This window comes from Suricata suricatta, chromosome 15, assembly GCF_006229205.1.
Source record: "Suricata suricatta isolate VVHF042 chromosome 15, meerkat_22Aug2017_6uvM2_HiC, whole genome shotgun sequence".
Classification (NCBI taxonomy): Eukaryota; Metazoa; Chordata; class Mammalia; order Carnivora; family Herpestidae; genus Suricata; species Suricata suricatta.
The window spans coordinates 35,342,311-35,358,258 of record NC_043714.1 but is presented as its reverse complement, the minus strand read 5'-3'; the positions used below and the strand labels follow the sequence as shown (position 1 = coordinate 35,358,258).

Below are 15,948 nucleotides of genomic sequence, written 5' to 3'. Positions count from 1 at the left end.
CTAGAGGGTTACATTTAGAATTTTTCTTAGAAATTACTTTTAGAATTTTTCTAATGTTAAATAATTATTTCACATGGGATAAGTTCTAACTCTTCTAATATTTTATGTTTTTAATATGTTGTTATATTCAATTTACTAAGTATTTATTTAGTTCTCTTTTTCCTTTCTTCCATAAATGATTTTGGCCACTGGTTTTCTTTTAGTGTTATTCTTGTATGGTTTACATATTGGTATTATACTATCCTTATTGAAGAAATTAAAAGGTTCTTCCATTGTTGTTTTTGTCTTTATGCTTTGAACAGTTTACAAAACATGGAAATTTACCATTATTTGAAATCTATCTAGACCTATTGCCTTTTTAAAGAGCAGATGTACATTTTCAAAGAACAGATTTACTACCTTTCCAATTTTTTCAATTGTTATTAGCACATTTAAATTTTCTATTTGTTTTTTATTCAAATTTGATAATCTACATTTTCTTAGATGAAATGAATCTGTTCATTCTATATTTTAACCATTTTAAGTGTTAATACTAATACCCTTTCTCCACTGTATAGCCAGCCTCTCTTTATAGATAAGAGGAAGAGTTTCTCAGGAAACATTTTTTTTTTCCTCCAGGCAGACATGGCAATTTTTATTTGTTCAATTCTGGTAGGTTGATATTGAGAACATCCTATAAATATCAATTAACTCTGACAACATACAGTAATTTTCTTACAAGATAGAATGGAAACCAAAGAAAACAAAATAGGAGAGAACATACAGCCTAAGAAAGTAATAGAAATAATGTTTTGTCATTGCAATTGTTTTATTCCTTTACATGTAAAGCCATCACAAGATTGAAGAAATTAGAGAGAATAAAGTCACACTTACTGCAAAGCCTAAAATGAAACTAATAATAGTGTATTCTATCCTTAATATTCAGACTCAAATATTTTTAATTAATATCTACACTGGAATGGCATGAAATCTTTAGATAATAAATTATGCAAGAAAGAATTAATAGTTCAAAGCTGTGCCTCCTTTTGTTCTAACATGCTCCCTTCTCCCTAATCTTCCTGGTAGCATACCTCAGAATCACTGGAGAGCTCATTAAATTGAAGATCACTGAATATCACCCCCAGAGTTTCTGAGCAGTGGGTTTGGGATGTGACCTGAGAATTTGCATTTCTGACAAGCTTCCAGGTAATCCTGAGGCTGCTGGGTCCAAAATCCACACCTCAAGAGCCACTGTTCTAAGGTACTTTGATTTGAGTAAATGACCAGCAAAGACTTCCTTACCCAGAGTCCCTTGAAGTTGGTTGTGCCCATGTACCTGGCTTCCAGCCAATGGGTTGCAAATGAAAGAGATGTTTGCACAGTATTTGGAACATGTCCTTAAAAGAAAAAGAGCATGCCTTCCTTTCCACTTCTGCCTTCCCACTGGTTGGAATGCAGCCATGGTGGTGATTGTTTTTTGACTCTGAAAAGATGGGCGGTGTCCTGGGGAAAACAGAGCCCAAAACTCTATCAAATCACTATCCTGATTATGACCTGAACTGCTTGTTCAAACCACTGCCATTTGGGACCTCTTATGACTACAACCTAGACTGATTCTAACACACAAATATTTTGTTGTTTTAAAGTCTGCTTTCAGCACATCAGCCAGAGTAATCCTTTTAAACATTAAATCAGACCTCACTCAAAACCCTTAATTAGTTCTCATTCTAGAATAAAAGTCAAGGTCTATGACATTACATAATCATCAGCAACACACCTCCCAAACCCCTCACCATCTCCTCCTCACCCTTGCTGTCTCTGCTCTACCTATGTGGGTTCTTCCTGATTTAGAGGACACCTGTCAGCCATACTTCTACAATACTCCCTTCCTCACTCCCATCATATCTCACACTTATGGAGACCTTCCTCAACTCCTACTTAAAATGGTATCAAGAAACTTCTCCCCTCCACTGGAAGTTCCTATATCTCTTCCCTGCTCTATTTTCTCTGTAGCACTGGTCACCCTCTGACACAACATATATTTTATTTATTTATGTTACTTAATGCCTGTTCCTTTCCACTAAAATGTAATTCAAAAAGGGCAGGGATTTTTGCCTGTTTTGGTCACTGCTGTGTCCCAGAACCTATCTGTAACCTGGCTCATATAGTAGGTACTCAACAAATAATTGTTTAATTAACAAATTCATGTATTATTGAATGCATGCATACATGAAAAAAATGACTTGTGGGGGTCACTGCTGCATGTGCAGAAGCAAGTAAACTTGTTAATGATACTGAGCTGGGAACATATTCATGTCAAAACTTCAGCTCTGCCACTACTAGTTTTTTTTAACTGAATGATGTTCTTCATCTATTGTCAAATTTGTATAATTAGAATACACACAATACCTACTAGCTGTGACTGTTGGGAGAATTGAATGGTGACGTCACTAAAGTGTTTACTACAGGACCTGACTCATAGTATGAGTTCAGTAAATGTTCAATGTTGTTATTATCTTGAGCCATTTTCCTTCAAAAAATTTATGGGAAGGAAAGTCTACAGAGAATAAGTATGTTTCAAATTAATGAGAACATTCCAAGAAAGAATTATCCCTCAATTCAGCCCAAATAAAATGTTTAAACTACGTCTTCCTTCCAACATTTCCCTTTTAACCTTTTATTTTTGACCTACAGATCTGAGGATTTTTATCATCTCTGGCTCTTCACAAAGATAGAATTCTTAACATGGGTTTCCTAAATGACCTTTATGAGGATCACTTGATACGTATTGAAAAATTTAGATTCCAGTTCTTTCCAATTTACTGAATAAGACTCTGAAGGGATGGAGCCTAAGTAATCTGCATATAATAAGCTCCTTCAGCTACTACTACATACATCAATGCTTGAGAATACTGAGGTTTGATTAATAGCTCTTCAGATATTATGGCTAAACAGTCTCATGATGATATAGCCAAGAGCTATCTGAAACTATGTTTTCTCAGTGCTCATCTGATTTCCTCATTAAGAAATAACCACTCAAGCCTGAACTCACCATAGGTCTGTATATCACTCTGGAGAAACAGATACCAGACTTTACATGTTTATTCATATTAATGAAAGCATCTGACATACAGCTATACCCAAGCAAATAATCAAAAGGCCCTCCATTCAAGAAGTTAGAAATATGAGAAGTGTACAGGAGTGGGTGGGTTGGTTGGTGTACGTATGTATGTATGTACATATTCATTCATTCATTCATTTATGTAAGCTCTACAACAAATGTGTGGCTTGAACTCACAACCCTGAGATCAAGAGTTGTATACTGTACTGACTGAACCAGCCAGAGACCCTGATTTTTTGTTGTTGTTTTCTGTTTGTTTTCTCCTCTGCAATCTCTAAGACTCTTCATCTATCCTAACTGGTTACTGAGCAACTCTGAGCTGCGAGAGGATAACGGAGTCTCCACTCCACCACATGGTGTGGTTTCCTGTCCATTCTGTTGCCAAAAGTCAGTTGTCGCCTCTGCTCACAGTCTTCCTTTAATCACTCCCCATCATGTTGGACAATTTACATGGCCTGTCCCTCTGAATAACCAGTTTCTAAGTGAGGTCTTACATTAAAGATATGGACTGCTTCAGGGCACCTGGGTGGTTCAGTCGGTTAAGCATGCAACTTCCACTCAGGTCATGATATCAGGGTTCATGAGTTTGAACCCCATACCATGCTCTCTGCTGTTAGCCCAGAGCCTACTTCAAATCCTCTGTCCTCCTCTCTCTATGCCCGGCCCCCACTCATTCTCTCTCTCTTTCAAAACGAACAAATAAACTTGAAAAAAAAGATATTGACTGCTTCAGCCATAATAGTACTTGACCTGATGGATGAATGGGACCTGGAAACCTCATGGCCCACCATGGAAACTTTGGATATTGACACAACCATCACCTCAAGTCAAGAGCAAGATCATTATGTTATTAGGGGATAGCCTCTAGTTGGCCTACCTGGCCCATAGCATCTGCTCAACAGCAACATCAGTTTTTTTTTTTTTTTTCAATCCTTGTTTTACCTAGTTCCAGCTTCCTTTTTCACAATAGACCAAGCCACTGGTAGTCCATAGAAATTATGGCTGAGTCAAGCAGAGTATGACAAGTTTCACTTAACAAGGGAGAGCTTAGAGGTATTGACAAAAAAAAAAAGTCAGAACCAGACCTCAGGTAAAGTGGATTAGATTGGAAAAGTCAGAACAAGGGAATTTAAGAAAATCAGGAACTTTTAAAAAAGGTGTTTACTTATTTTGAGGCAGTGGGAGGGGCAGAGAGAGAGAGAGAGAGAGAGAGAGAGAGAGAGAATCCCAAGCAGCCTCTATGCCATCAGCATGGAGCCCGGTGCATGGCTCAGTCCTACAAACCATGAGATCATTATCTGAGCTGAAATCAAGATTTGGCTGTTTGAGCCACCAAGGTGCCCCAAATCAGGAACTTTTGATAAAAGTAATAATGTATTGGAGTTGTATAGAAAAGGAGAGGTCTCCTTTTTGAGGAATGGCTAGGGAGAAATGTGATTTTAATATAGACCCAAGACATGAAAGTTGGCTTATGGAGAGAGAGAGAGAGAGCAGCAAGATGCCAGCATTATTAGCTAAATATTCAAACTAAGGTCAAGTGGCAGAGTGTCCCCTAGGCCAGAGTATCCTGTTCTTTTGTGGTAATTGACAGGATCAGGACAGATAATGCCAGGAAGCTCTAACATGAGACATTAGGGGTGTTGTCTTAAGGATCTGAAGCCCCAGGATCTACACATCGCAGTGAGTAGAACTCAGGAGAACAAAGCAGAGGCTCAGCTATAGGGAGCATAGGTAGTAAGGTTCATGTGGTAAAAGGCAACAGGACAGATAAGATGGAACAAAATTGGAGTTTGAGGCAAAACCAATGGGGGAATTAGAGTGACCCAACTACAAATGTTTGGGCTACAAAAAGTCCTTTTTTAATAATTATATAAAATTAAGTCCTATAGGGACAACCATAGGAATGCAAATCTAATAAACTAGTTGAGCACTTGACTAGGATAGTTTATCATAATCCCAATCTAGAAATCTTCGGATAAGTATATGACCTTTGGGAATATTGAGATCATAATAGAAAACATTCAAAGTTGTCAGTGCTATTTTCCTAGAACTTTAGCTTCTCTTCTGTGAAATGTTTAATACATCTTCACAGGCTTGCTATAAGTATCAAATAAAATCATGTCTATTAAAGTCCTTATAATCTAGAGATAGGTTATTAAAATGATGATTTTTACATGTAATGGGTACAGAAGTAGATATTGTGGAATTTTTTTTTGTAAAATGGTAAGGAAAAGTGAGGAGGAGCTAAGGCAGCAGGCCTTGACAATTTATCTTGAATAGAAGATGATAGTTCACAGAAGGCTACTAATCAGTGTCAAAGATGGCAGCCACAGCTAAGATGGAACTTGGTTAAAGTGTAAGGATAAGAACTGATGTAAATCTACACATAGGAAATCTATCCAAGAGGTTAGAGCTGTTATCAGAAATAAATTAGAAATCAAACACACGATAGGTTAAAGTCTTGGTCAAGACAGAAAATAAGAACATCAGGAACAGCTTAAAAAATTTTTTTAAATGTTTATTTTTGAGAGACAGAGCGCAAGAGGATAGGGGCAGAGAGAGGGAGGGAGACAAAGAATATGAAGCAAGCTCCAAGCTCTGAGGTGTCAGCACAGAGCCCAATGCAGGGCTGGAACCTACAAACTGTGAGATCATGACCTGAGCCAAAGTTGGACGCCTAACCAACTGAGCCATCTAGGCACCCCAGGAACCACTTTTATGATGTCAGCTCTGTAGTTTTGGGAAGTTTTCCACATTTATGAGTCCTTACATACTCAGACATGCAGTATAATGAACTTGGTTGTTCCCAGATGGTACTGATTTACACTTATTGTTCCAATAAAATGATTAATAGGATCCATTTTCACTCTCAAATGTTTTCTGGAAAAAGTGGAATGAGTGTAAAAGTGAGAACAGAAGTAGAAGAGAGAACACCAAATATGGCTGCAAAGAGAGCAAAGAATGCAGGTATATCAGGGAAAACTCTAACCATTGCTTTGGATTTAAGAAACGTTGGGTGATGTCTTAGTTCTAAATAGTAATACTTGCCCTAAAGCATGTATTTTCTAGGGTGGAACAAATTACCTCCTCAATCTCCTTGATAACCTGCTTTGGAAGTTTGCCAGTCAGCACAAAATAATGGACTAAAAATTTTTAGAATAAGCAATACTTTAATGTAATTTAAAAACTTGAGGGGTTTTTTGTTTTGTTTTGTTTTTAATGTAGCCCTACATTCTTTTCATATTGTCTTTTCAGAGGCTTTACCCCGTAGTGCTTCTGATGGTTCATTTTAGTGTATAGAAAATTTGCCTACAGTGCAATCTTTTCTGCCAGAGACACTTAATCAAGATTTTGCGCTATGTGAAGGTCAGAGAAAACCAAAACAATAAAAGCAAAGAATGGGTTGGGTTAGAAGGCAAGGTTAGAAAAACTGAATTTGCAATGGGAGCAAGAATCCAAGATATGAAAACAGTCTGGAGATCCGTATGAGGTTGATGCAGAAGGTGATGCATAAATGACTAAACCTGAATCAAAAGCAAATAGATACTATGAGCTGCAGTATGTCACAGAGTGTGAGGTCCTGCACTTTGCCCAATAATTTATTTCTCACTTGGATAAGGGCATAGATATCTAGAACACTTATTTTTCCCTCAGTCTTATTCCAGTCCTTTGCTTGTGCTTGGCTTTGTGTAATTCAGATGAATTTTGTTAATGTGGTCCTTGAGGTTCACCCTGCCACCTCCCGGGTCCCTGGGGGATCCACTACCTTGGCCTGACACAACCTCAGACACTGGGGCTACATCTCAGTCTTCCCCAGCCTTGACCCTATCTTATACAGCAGAGCATCAGACATAAGTGTGTGATCTTTGCAACAGTATGTGAAGATATTTAAAAATTGATATTTGGTAGGGGAATGCCTCCATTTCTTCCAGTGACATCGTTATTTATTTAGTCTCTCATTTAATTCCATGGGTGAGTCACGTACTCCTCCAGTTGTTTCTGGCATTTCCTGAGGGAATGACTCTCAGGCACCTTGCTGGCAACTGAAAGGCCCTGCTGTATGAAGAATGCATATTTTATTACAACCCTGGGACAAAGTACATGAAAAGGATGTACCCAGGGATGGAGCCCCAAACTCAAGTTGGAGATCCTTCTCTTCTGTTCTTATAATTCCCACATTCCTCATTTGCTCTGCACTTTACAGGAAGTCTGAAACTGAGAGGTAGTTCTCCATTTTGTGGCACCTGAAGAAGAGCTCTCAGGAAGGTGGTGAAGGAAGTTGGAGAGAGAGTGTTCTAGCATAACCCATTACTAGAGAACTTCATGAGTCTAGGAAAGTGCTTTTCATCTTCTATCCAATTGTATTTCTTTGACAATCCTATAAATAGATGGGGAAACAGATATAGAAAGTTATGCTACAAGCCATGTGACTTAAACAGGTTGTGTCACTTAACTAAGTGACCCATTTAAAGAGAGATCCATGATGGGGCGCCTGGGTGGCTCAGTTGGCTAAGCCTCCGACTTCAGCTCAGGTCAGATCTCACGCTCGTGGGTTCTAGCCCCGTGTCAGGCTCTGTGCTGACAGCTAGTTCAGAGCCTGGAGCCTGCTTCTGGTTCTGTGTCTCCTTCTCTCTCTGACCCTCCCCCTCTCATGCTCTGTCTCTCTCTGTATCAAAAATAAATAAAACATTTAAAAAAATTTCTTTAAAGAGAGATCCATGATGAGAAGACTAGACTCCTTTTCTTTTTTAATATAATTTACACTATTATTTAAATTTTTAAATTTTTGAAACCTAAACTCTACAAATGCAGCTCCTAGATCAGTCACTGCTCCAACCAGGGATGGACATCAGGATGTCCTGAGGGCACTTTTACAATGGAGATCCTTTGCTCTTACTCCACTCTCCTAAACCTACAGTCCCAGAGAGAGGCCTGGACAGGTGTGTATTTACAGAGCACGCTAGATGCCAGAGCTGAGAACCATTTCACTCTGCCATATTGATTCTAACAAGAAGAAAATCAGCCAAAATGACTACATGTAGTTACTCTTCTGTCATTTTCTAGATCAAAGGACTTTATGACAAGAAGAGATTTTTTTCTCTGAGATAGCATATTTAATCTTAAGTATCTGGAATAATAAATATTAATATATCTTATTCTAGAAACAGAATTTAGAAAGACTAAATCTTGGGCTTATTAGGGAAAAACACTCCCAGAAAATTTAATTTAGATTCACCCATTCTTATGTAAACACTCAGGAATGAGCTGGCAGGTTACTTGAATGTGATGTCTTGGGTAGCTTATAGTAAGGAAGGTAGTTGGTTATAGAATATTTTTTTAACTTGAGGGCCTTTTTTTGAGGGCCACATTTGATCCAAATATATACCTGTATATCTATATCTATATAAACCTTTGTAGTTCATCCATACATGAAAAGGAAAATCAGAGGTAATACATCAGATGAAATGAAATGATATATAAGACTTTCACTTGTTCAATATCCTTTCTAACACTTGATACTGTCAGTCTTAATTTTAGTCATTCTTGTGGGTTTATAGGAATTTCCCACCGCAATTTTTATGTGAATTTTCCAGATGCTTAGAGATAGTATTTTTTCATATATTTATTGGGTGTGCAGATATACTCCTTTGTGGAAGTCTATTCAGATGTGTTTTTCTCATTGTTCTATTCAATTGTCTGCCTTTTCTTACTGATTTGTAAGTGTTCTTTATATATTTTGAAGATTAGCCTTTTATCTCTTGGGTGCTATCTTTCGATGAATATATTTTCTATTTTTAACCTATCCCAATACATAAATATTTTCCTGTGTATTTGGCACTTTTTGTCCTGTTCAAAAAAGTTTTCCTTCCCCAAAGAGCATAGACTGTGGAGCCAAAGGGCCAGGTTTGAGTCCTGATATTCACTAACATGTAGCTTGAGTACATTTCTATCTCATAGAACTGTTAGAGGAATTAAGTCAACTGACATACATAAAATGCTTAAAAAAAAAAATGCCTGGTACGTGATAGTACTACATTCAGCATTTGCTAGAACTTGCCTGTCTTAGTGCATAATTTCATAGGCTCTCTTTGTTATTTTCTAGTTTTCAGTATGCAGTTTTGGTCATTCTTATCTGAATAGATTTACATACCTATCTTAAATATGAAGACATGTGAACTTGTCACCTTAATTCCAACGGTCTTCCCCCTGACTCAGCTGGAGAAACTAATAAAGGATATAAAGATGATCCCTAAAGTATCAATGTGTCTGCTACAGACAGTAGCTGAATCGAATTGATTTTTCCTCCCTTCATCTTGGCTGTCAGTGACATTATACATTAAATTTAAAGTCTTGATTTCAATTTTCAGGTAATTAAAAGCCATATTCCCAGCTGCCTTTGAGATTAAGATACTTCTAACCTTTCATTAGTGTTTTTAACCTTTGATAAGAACAAAGGAGAGGGTTTTGTAATTTGTCTTGCCAATAGTTTTATCCTAGGGCTGTTGCACTTACTTCTGTTCTAACTTAAGAATGGCAGATCAACCTTTATATGTAGTTCATGTTCAACATGCTACCAAGTAAGTTCCCTTAGGAGGAAATTGGGTCTTATGGCATGTATGATTTCCCTGTCACATAGAGCATCATCAGTTAATGATATTGAGTTAATGATATATAACACATTGTATATGTTTATGTACAAACATAACTATATTCACTACTTCATATATATCACTTTAAAATTCTTTTCCTTATGTTACTTTACTGATCTGCTTTTAGTTGGATAAATAATAACTCACTTTTCTTATTTAAATCTTGATTAGGGTTTAGTCCACTCTTGGGGGAGAGAGGTTTGGAGCCATGGATTATATGCAGTAAGCTCTTTTGATTCTAGTGTGATTCTATCCCTGATTAATCCATCTTGACAGTATAAAAAATATCTGTTGACCATATAATATATGTAATTCATTGTATTAAATATTAGTGATCACACAAGAAAATAAGAAGGCATGTTCTTAAGCACTTTAAGGAATGCTAATACAGTTGAATCATACTTGTAGACAAGTAGTAATCGAACTTCAGTTTTATATAAATTGCCTGAAAAACTGTTGAAAGTGTCCAGGTTACGTCTGCAAAACTTTTGATTTAGTAGATCTGGGTTTTAGACTAGAAACACATACTTTCAACAAGCCCTTTGATAATTCAGAGACAGGATAACACAGGGACCATAGTTTAAAAAACACTGCTATAAACTCTAAACACAAACTTCAGAGGGAGAATTCTAATTGCTCAAAACTACTAAAGCCAAGCTGATGGACTCTAGTGGGTAGTAAAAAATATCTTGGTCCAATTCGAGATGACAACAGGCTTTTCAACCTTACTCACACCTTGAGAATTAGGTTGAAGAACAACTGGGGAACTGGAACTCTGACAATGTGATCCACAAGATTATGATGGAAACACTCTCAATACCTAAACCTATACATGGTAGATAAAATATAATAAATTTTAATGTGTAGCCAAGTTTCTCAGAAAGTTAATGGAAATCCACAACTGCCTGAAAAAGAGACAAAAGAAAAAGGTAAAGCAATAAACAAGTAATCTGATAATGCTTCAGCTCTGAGGTAAAGAGGGTAACAAAAAGGCATTTCCTATATGAGGCCAAAAGTTGGAGCTGAGACCTTACATAAAGCAGGATCTTAAGTAACCCACTAACTCAGGAAAATGAGTATGAATATTGTCCCTACACAGGCACTGGGTAAAAAAAAAAAAATCTCTCATGAAAAATTGATGGCTAGACCTGTGAGTCTTAAGGGCTTGGAATCTCATTTTGTATTATTCTTGTAATTCTGGAGTTCCCAAGAGAAAAAATGAATGAAAGAATATGAATGGCTCTTGAGAGTAATTTTCATGAGAAAAACAAAAAACCACTCAGGAGGAACTGTTGCCCATTTCACGACATAAACATTTCCTAAAGAATAAAACAAGTAACAATAAACACAAGATCGCAATCAAAATTTACAAAATACATGAGGATTAATCCATCATGAATTAAAAATCAGAAAATTAAAACACATGAGATTAAGCACCTAGAAACTTTCTAGAAACTAGAAACAATCATAAATAAAATACAAAATAAGTAAGTTTAAGTGATTAAAGGATTAAGAAGAAAACTTGAAAGAATGAAACCAAGTAGAACTTTAAAAGGAAAACAACGTGGTTGAAACCTAAAACTTAATGATGTCTTACATGGCATACTAGTGACAGCTATAGAGCAATTAGTAAAGCTAAAGATGGTTCTGAGGAAATTACCCATGATGCAGGACAGAGAAAGTAAAAGACTGAAAAAGTGAATAAGAAGTTAAGAAACAGAAGGATTGGATAGAAAAAAGTCAATATTTACATAACATTTTGTTCTAGAAGGAGAGAATAATATTTAAAGGTATAATACCTATAGATTTTCAAGATTTGAAAGATCTCCAATTCCTTCCTTCCTGCCTGCGTGCCTTCCTTCCTCCCTCCCTCCCTCTCTTTCTTCCCTCTTCCCTCCTCTTTCCTTCCCTTCCCTTTCTCTCCTCCTCCTTCTCTTCCTCCTTTCTTTGCTTGCTTGCTTTCTCTTTCTTCCCTCCCTCCCTTCTTCCTTCCTTCCTTTCTAAAAGTCCAGAGTGAAAGTGGCAAAATATTAACAACTTCTAGATCTGAGTGCTGGGAACATGATATCTGTTATATTATTTTCTGTGCCTTATCATAAGTTTCAAACATTTCAAAATAAAATATTGCTAGGCCTAGTAATATTACTAGGTGTGAATAAATCAGACACAGTAAACCCATTTCTTTTATTCAGAGTGAGGTCAGATTTCATAGGTCCAATGCACTCCTGATCAGCATAGTCTTAAATTCTTAATCTTAAAAACCATGTACATTTTAAAAATCAATATGCAGGTAACGTATAATCATTTTAATTTACTAATCAATCAAGTCTATGCTCTGGGTAGCTATTCTAGGAAGTCAGACCATCATCTTATGTATAGAAGATACAAAAATCTATGACTTTTTAAATGCACATAAAATTTTCCTTTTAAAAATATAAAAGTCTTAATAAAAAAGAAAAATCCAAAACTTTGGATGATGCTTATATAGAATTGAAATTCCTATTGTAAAAACAGGAGATTAATTACTTACTGCCATTATATAATGTTCTGCTTTACCAGTGGGACTGACAATAATACCCTGGGATTTTGTAGATTTTGGTGGGGACAATGAGATTCACACTCAATGTTATGGACTCTTTATCTGCCATCAAAATTACGGTCCACTTACTAGCAAGTACAAAGCCCTATTTCTTTACCTTCCTTTTCTTCTTCTCCTCTTTTCACCTCTTTCCTCTCCTTTCCTTTCTTCCTCCTCTTCCTCCTTCTCTACTTCTTTTCATGCTATTGTTTCTGCTCCTATTTTTGCTGCTTCTTCTGATGCTTCTTGTTCTTTTTCCTCTTCAGCAGTTATATAGCACTTACTAAACACTAGAAGCCATGTTTTATAAATATTATCTCAATTTTAACAGCAACGAATTGCTTTTCTTCTCATTTATCGGGTGATAGAACTGAGGCTTCACGAAGTGAGGAACATGTCAAGTCATACAGGTAAGTAAGTGAAAAAGTTACTATTAGAAACTCAGTGAAAATGTATGCTTTAACTACTTTGGTATAAGGACCTCCTAAAAAGTAGAACCACTGAAGGGACAATGTGAACTGAGAATCTTTGCCTAGTCTTATTTTTCAAAATGAGAAGCCCATATCCTAACTTAAAGTAGAAATCTGGTTTAAGAGCAACTCTGAATTAGTAACCAAAAGCCAGAATTCTGATACACTTTTTTTAAAATATATAGTTTATTGTAAGAACACCCAGTGTTCTTCCCCACAAGCGCCTTCCTCCATGACCATCACCCTCCTTCCCCTTTCCCTCTCCCCTTTCAGCCCTCAGTTCGTTTTCAGTATACAAGAGTCTCTCATGATTTGCCTCCTTCCCTCTCCCTAACTCATTTTCCTCCCTTTCCCCTCCCCATGGTCCTCTATTAGGTTTCTCCCATTAGACCTATGAGTGAAAACACACAGAATTCTGATACTCTAAAGCAGAACTTTTAGATGTCACTTGGTACCCTTTCTATGAAGAAGTACCAACTCAAAATAGCTCCATCAAGAGATAATTTGTTCACCCAAGGTCCCATCCCCTCTAATGATCCAAGATAAAGAGTTCTTCAGGCATGACTGGATTCATGGGTTACACAAAATATTATCTAATTCTGCCATTTTACAGCTTCCAAAAGATCCAGATTGATTCCTTGGAGAAATAAGAAAGCTATAGCAGCCTGTGATTTAAAACTTCTCAGTTTTATTTTAGAAGAAAAGATCAATAGACCTTTTTTTGTAGGTTCTATGAAAGAAACACTATAAATGGTGGCTTATGTCACATAACCATCCCTAAAATGATCAATATTCTCTCGAAAGTATTTTGATTGTCTAGGCCTTTGTCAAGTGCTCTGTCACTGGAGTGAAAAGTATAGGCCTATGTAGACCAGAGAGGCTAGAAAGACTGGAATGGATGCTGGGAGGCAAGCAACCTGATCCACTATATCTAATAAAGCTCATAATCCCACACTCATCTCTCCCCCTTCAACCCTTGACTCATATAACCAGCCATCAAGTATTGTAGGGATTACCTCTTAATTAGTTCCCTTCCTTTCAATTTTTATTATTGCTACCTTAGATATCTTGCAAAGCTTATTTATTAGGGTTTCTTTTCAGCAAGTATTTACTATCTGTAATGTGCCAATCCCTGGGTTAGGCAGTAAGAATGTAAAGATGAATCAGACATGGATTCTAACATTCAGGAGCTCACAGTCCTCACAGGAGAAGGCATTGATTATTTTAATACACTGCATTATTATTTAAATACATACAGAGTGCTGTGGAACAGAATTAAAGGGATTAAGAAGGTGGCCTCTGAACTAAGTAACAGATATCATTACAAGAAGGTAAAGGCGAGAAGGAGGAGGAGGAGGAGGCGGTGGCAGTGGTGGCGGTGGTGGCCGTCGCGGCAGAGGAAGAGGGGGAGGAAGAGGTGGTGGTAAAGGTAACTGAATTGCCTAAATTGGGCAAAAGTACTGAGACAGACAACATAGTCAATTTCCTGGCTTCAGTAGTGCAGTATAGTTGTATAGTATATAGTATAGTATAGTTATATATTTTCAATAATGTCACCATTCAGGGAAAGAGGGTAATGAGCACAAAAGACCACACTATTATTTTTGCAACTTCTAGGAGTCTACAGTTATTCCCCAAAAAGCTTTAAAAACTAGCATAGTATACAAAGTGTTCTAAACTTGTTCAACACTGTCAGAGCATGTGATGAAAGACAAAGTACGCTAGAAGATATAGCAGGAGAGGTGGGCAGACGCCATTTTGAAAAGTAGGTTCATCAGTTTGGACCTTCTACTATCGTACAGAAGAACCACTAAAGAATTTTAAGGTGGTGACAGACTTGAATCTTCTATTTGCCTCATGTTTTACATGTATATCCAAGTAGATATCAATCCTCACTCTCTGCAAAAGTTTCCCTAAAACTCTAATGTTTCACTTGCTTTTTTCAGGTCTTTTGAACTTGTTAGTGGAACTTTCAGCTTATCCTCTGAGATACCTCAGCAAATCTTCCAAGGTCTAGGTTTTTCTCCACCATGTAAGTCTTGAAGCAAATTTTGTCAACTTTCTATTACCGGCTAAACTGGACACTGAGGATAGAAAGTAATCATAGTAGTGGAGAAGTCAGATCAGATAAAGCAGGGCATGGGCTACCATGAACCCAGCAACAAATAGCCATTAAAAGCAATTTTCAATATGTTCTAGAAGTTTATTCATTAGCTCATCCACTATTGAAAGACATGTATTGTACACCAACTCTCAGGCCTCATTGTAAGTGTGGAAACAGAGAAATGAGTAGAACATAATTCTTGTCCTTAAGCAATTACAGTTGCAGGGTCATGGATATAAAAAATTTAGTAGAGGATAAGAGTCATGATTATGGTTTATAAAAGGTATAGTGTTGGCAAAATAAAAGATAATCAATTCTGGCTAAGAGAGTTGGGTCACCAAGGAGGCAAGGAATCTAATCTAACTTATGAGGCATAGAAACTGGGCAATGGGTAGCAGTGACGTACAGTATATGAACTGTATTTGTCTTTCTGTCCTAGAGACTCATCAGTTTCCTGTGTTACAAAAGTAATCTGATACCCCTTCTAGAGAGAAATGTGAAAGACTTGAGCATGCTTTCCTGTGCTCCTGCACATTAGAGAGGTTAGAGGCTCTCAGACATAACGGAAGAATAATTCTGGAGAGAATTTATTTTCTAAGAAATAAAAGAAGTTAAATGTGTGACAACTATTTTAGATGAGGTGTAAGACAGAGGAAGAAAGGGAAAGGAGGAAAATCAGTCATTCGTTTACTCATTGAATATTTATTCAGTCCTACTTTATGAAAGCACTCTAGCAATATTTTAGCATTTTGAGAATTACAAAAATCAATCACTGACTTGAGTCTCTAAAATACCATCTTCGTAGCAGGCTCTAATGCAGCATCTCAAGACTTCCCATTCAAATCCAAATGAAAACACAGCAAAAGGAACAATTATCTTAAAGAAGATAAGAAAACAGTGCCCCACAAACTTTATCCTTGCACAGCCAGAGAGAGAGAGAGAGAGAGAGAGAGAGAGAGCGAGCGCCTAACATTAGGACAAGGGACAAAGGTATAAGAATAAGGAGGATGAGGAGTGGAAGCAGAGCTCTGCACTTCTAGAGACTT

At 37.0% G+C, this 15,948-nt stretch overlaps 1 long non-coding RNA gene across 1 annotated transcript in view; it reads left to right on the top strand.

The window, feature by feature from the left end:
* LOC115279230 overlaps positions 1–14,875 on the top strand; it is a 56,460-nt gene extending 41,585 nt beyond the window's left edge. Inside the window, exons 3-4 of the long non-coding RNA XR_003903298.1 lie at positions 12,697–12,738; positions 14,745–14,875. This is a non-coding gene — a long non-coding RNA (uncharacterized LOC115279230). The remainder of the gene's footprint in view (positions 1–12,696; positions 12,739–14,744) is intronic.
* Positions 14,876–15,948: the final 1,073 nt, after the last annotated feature.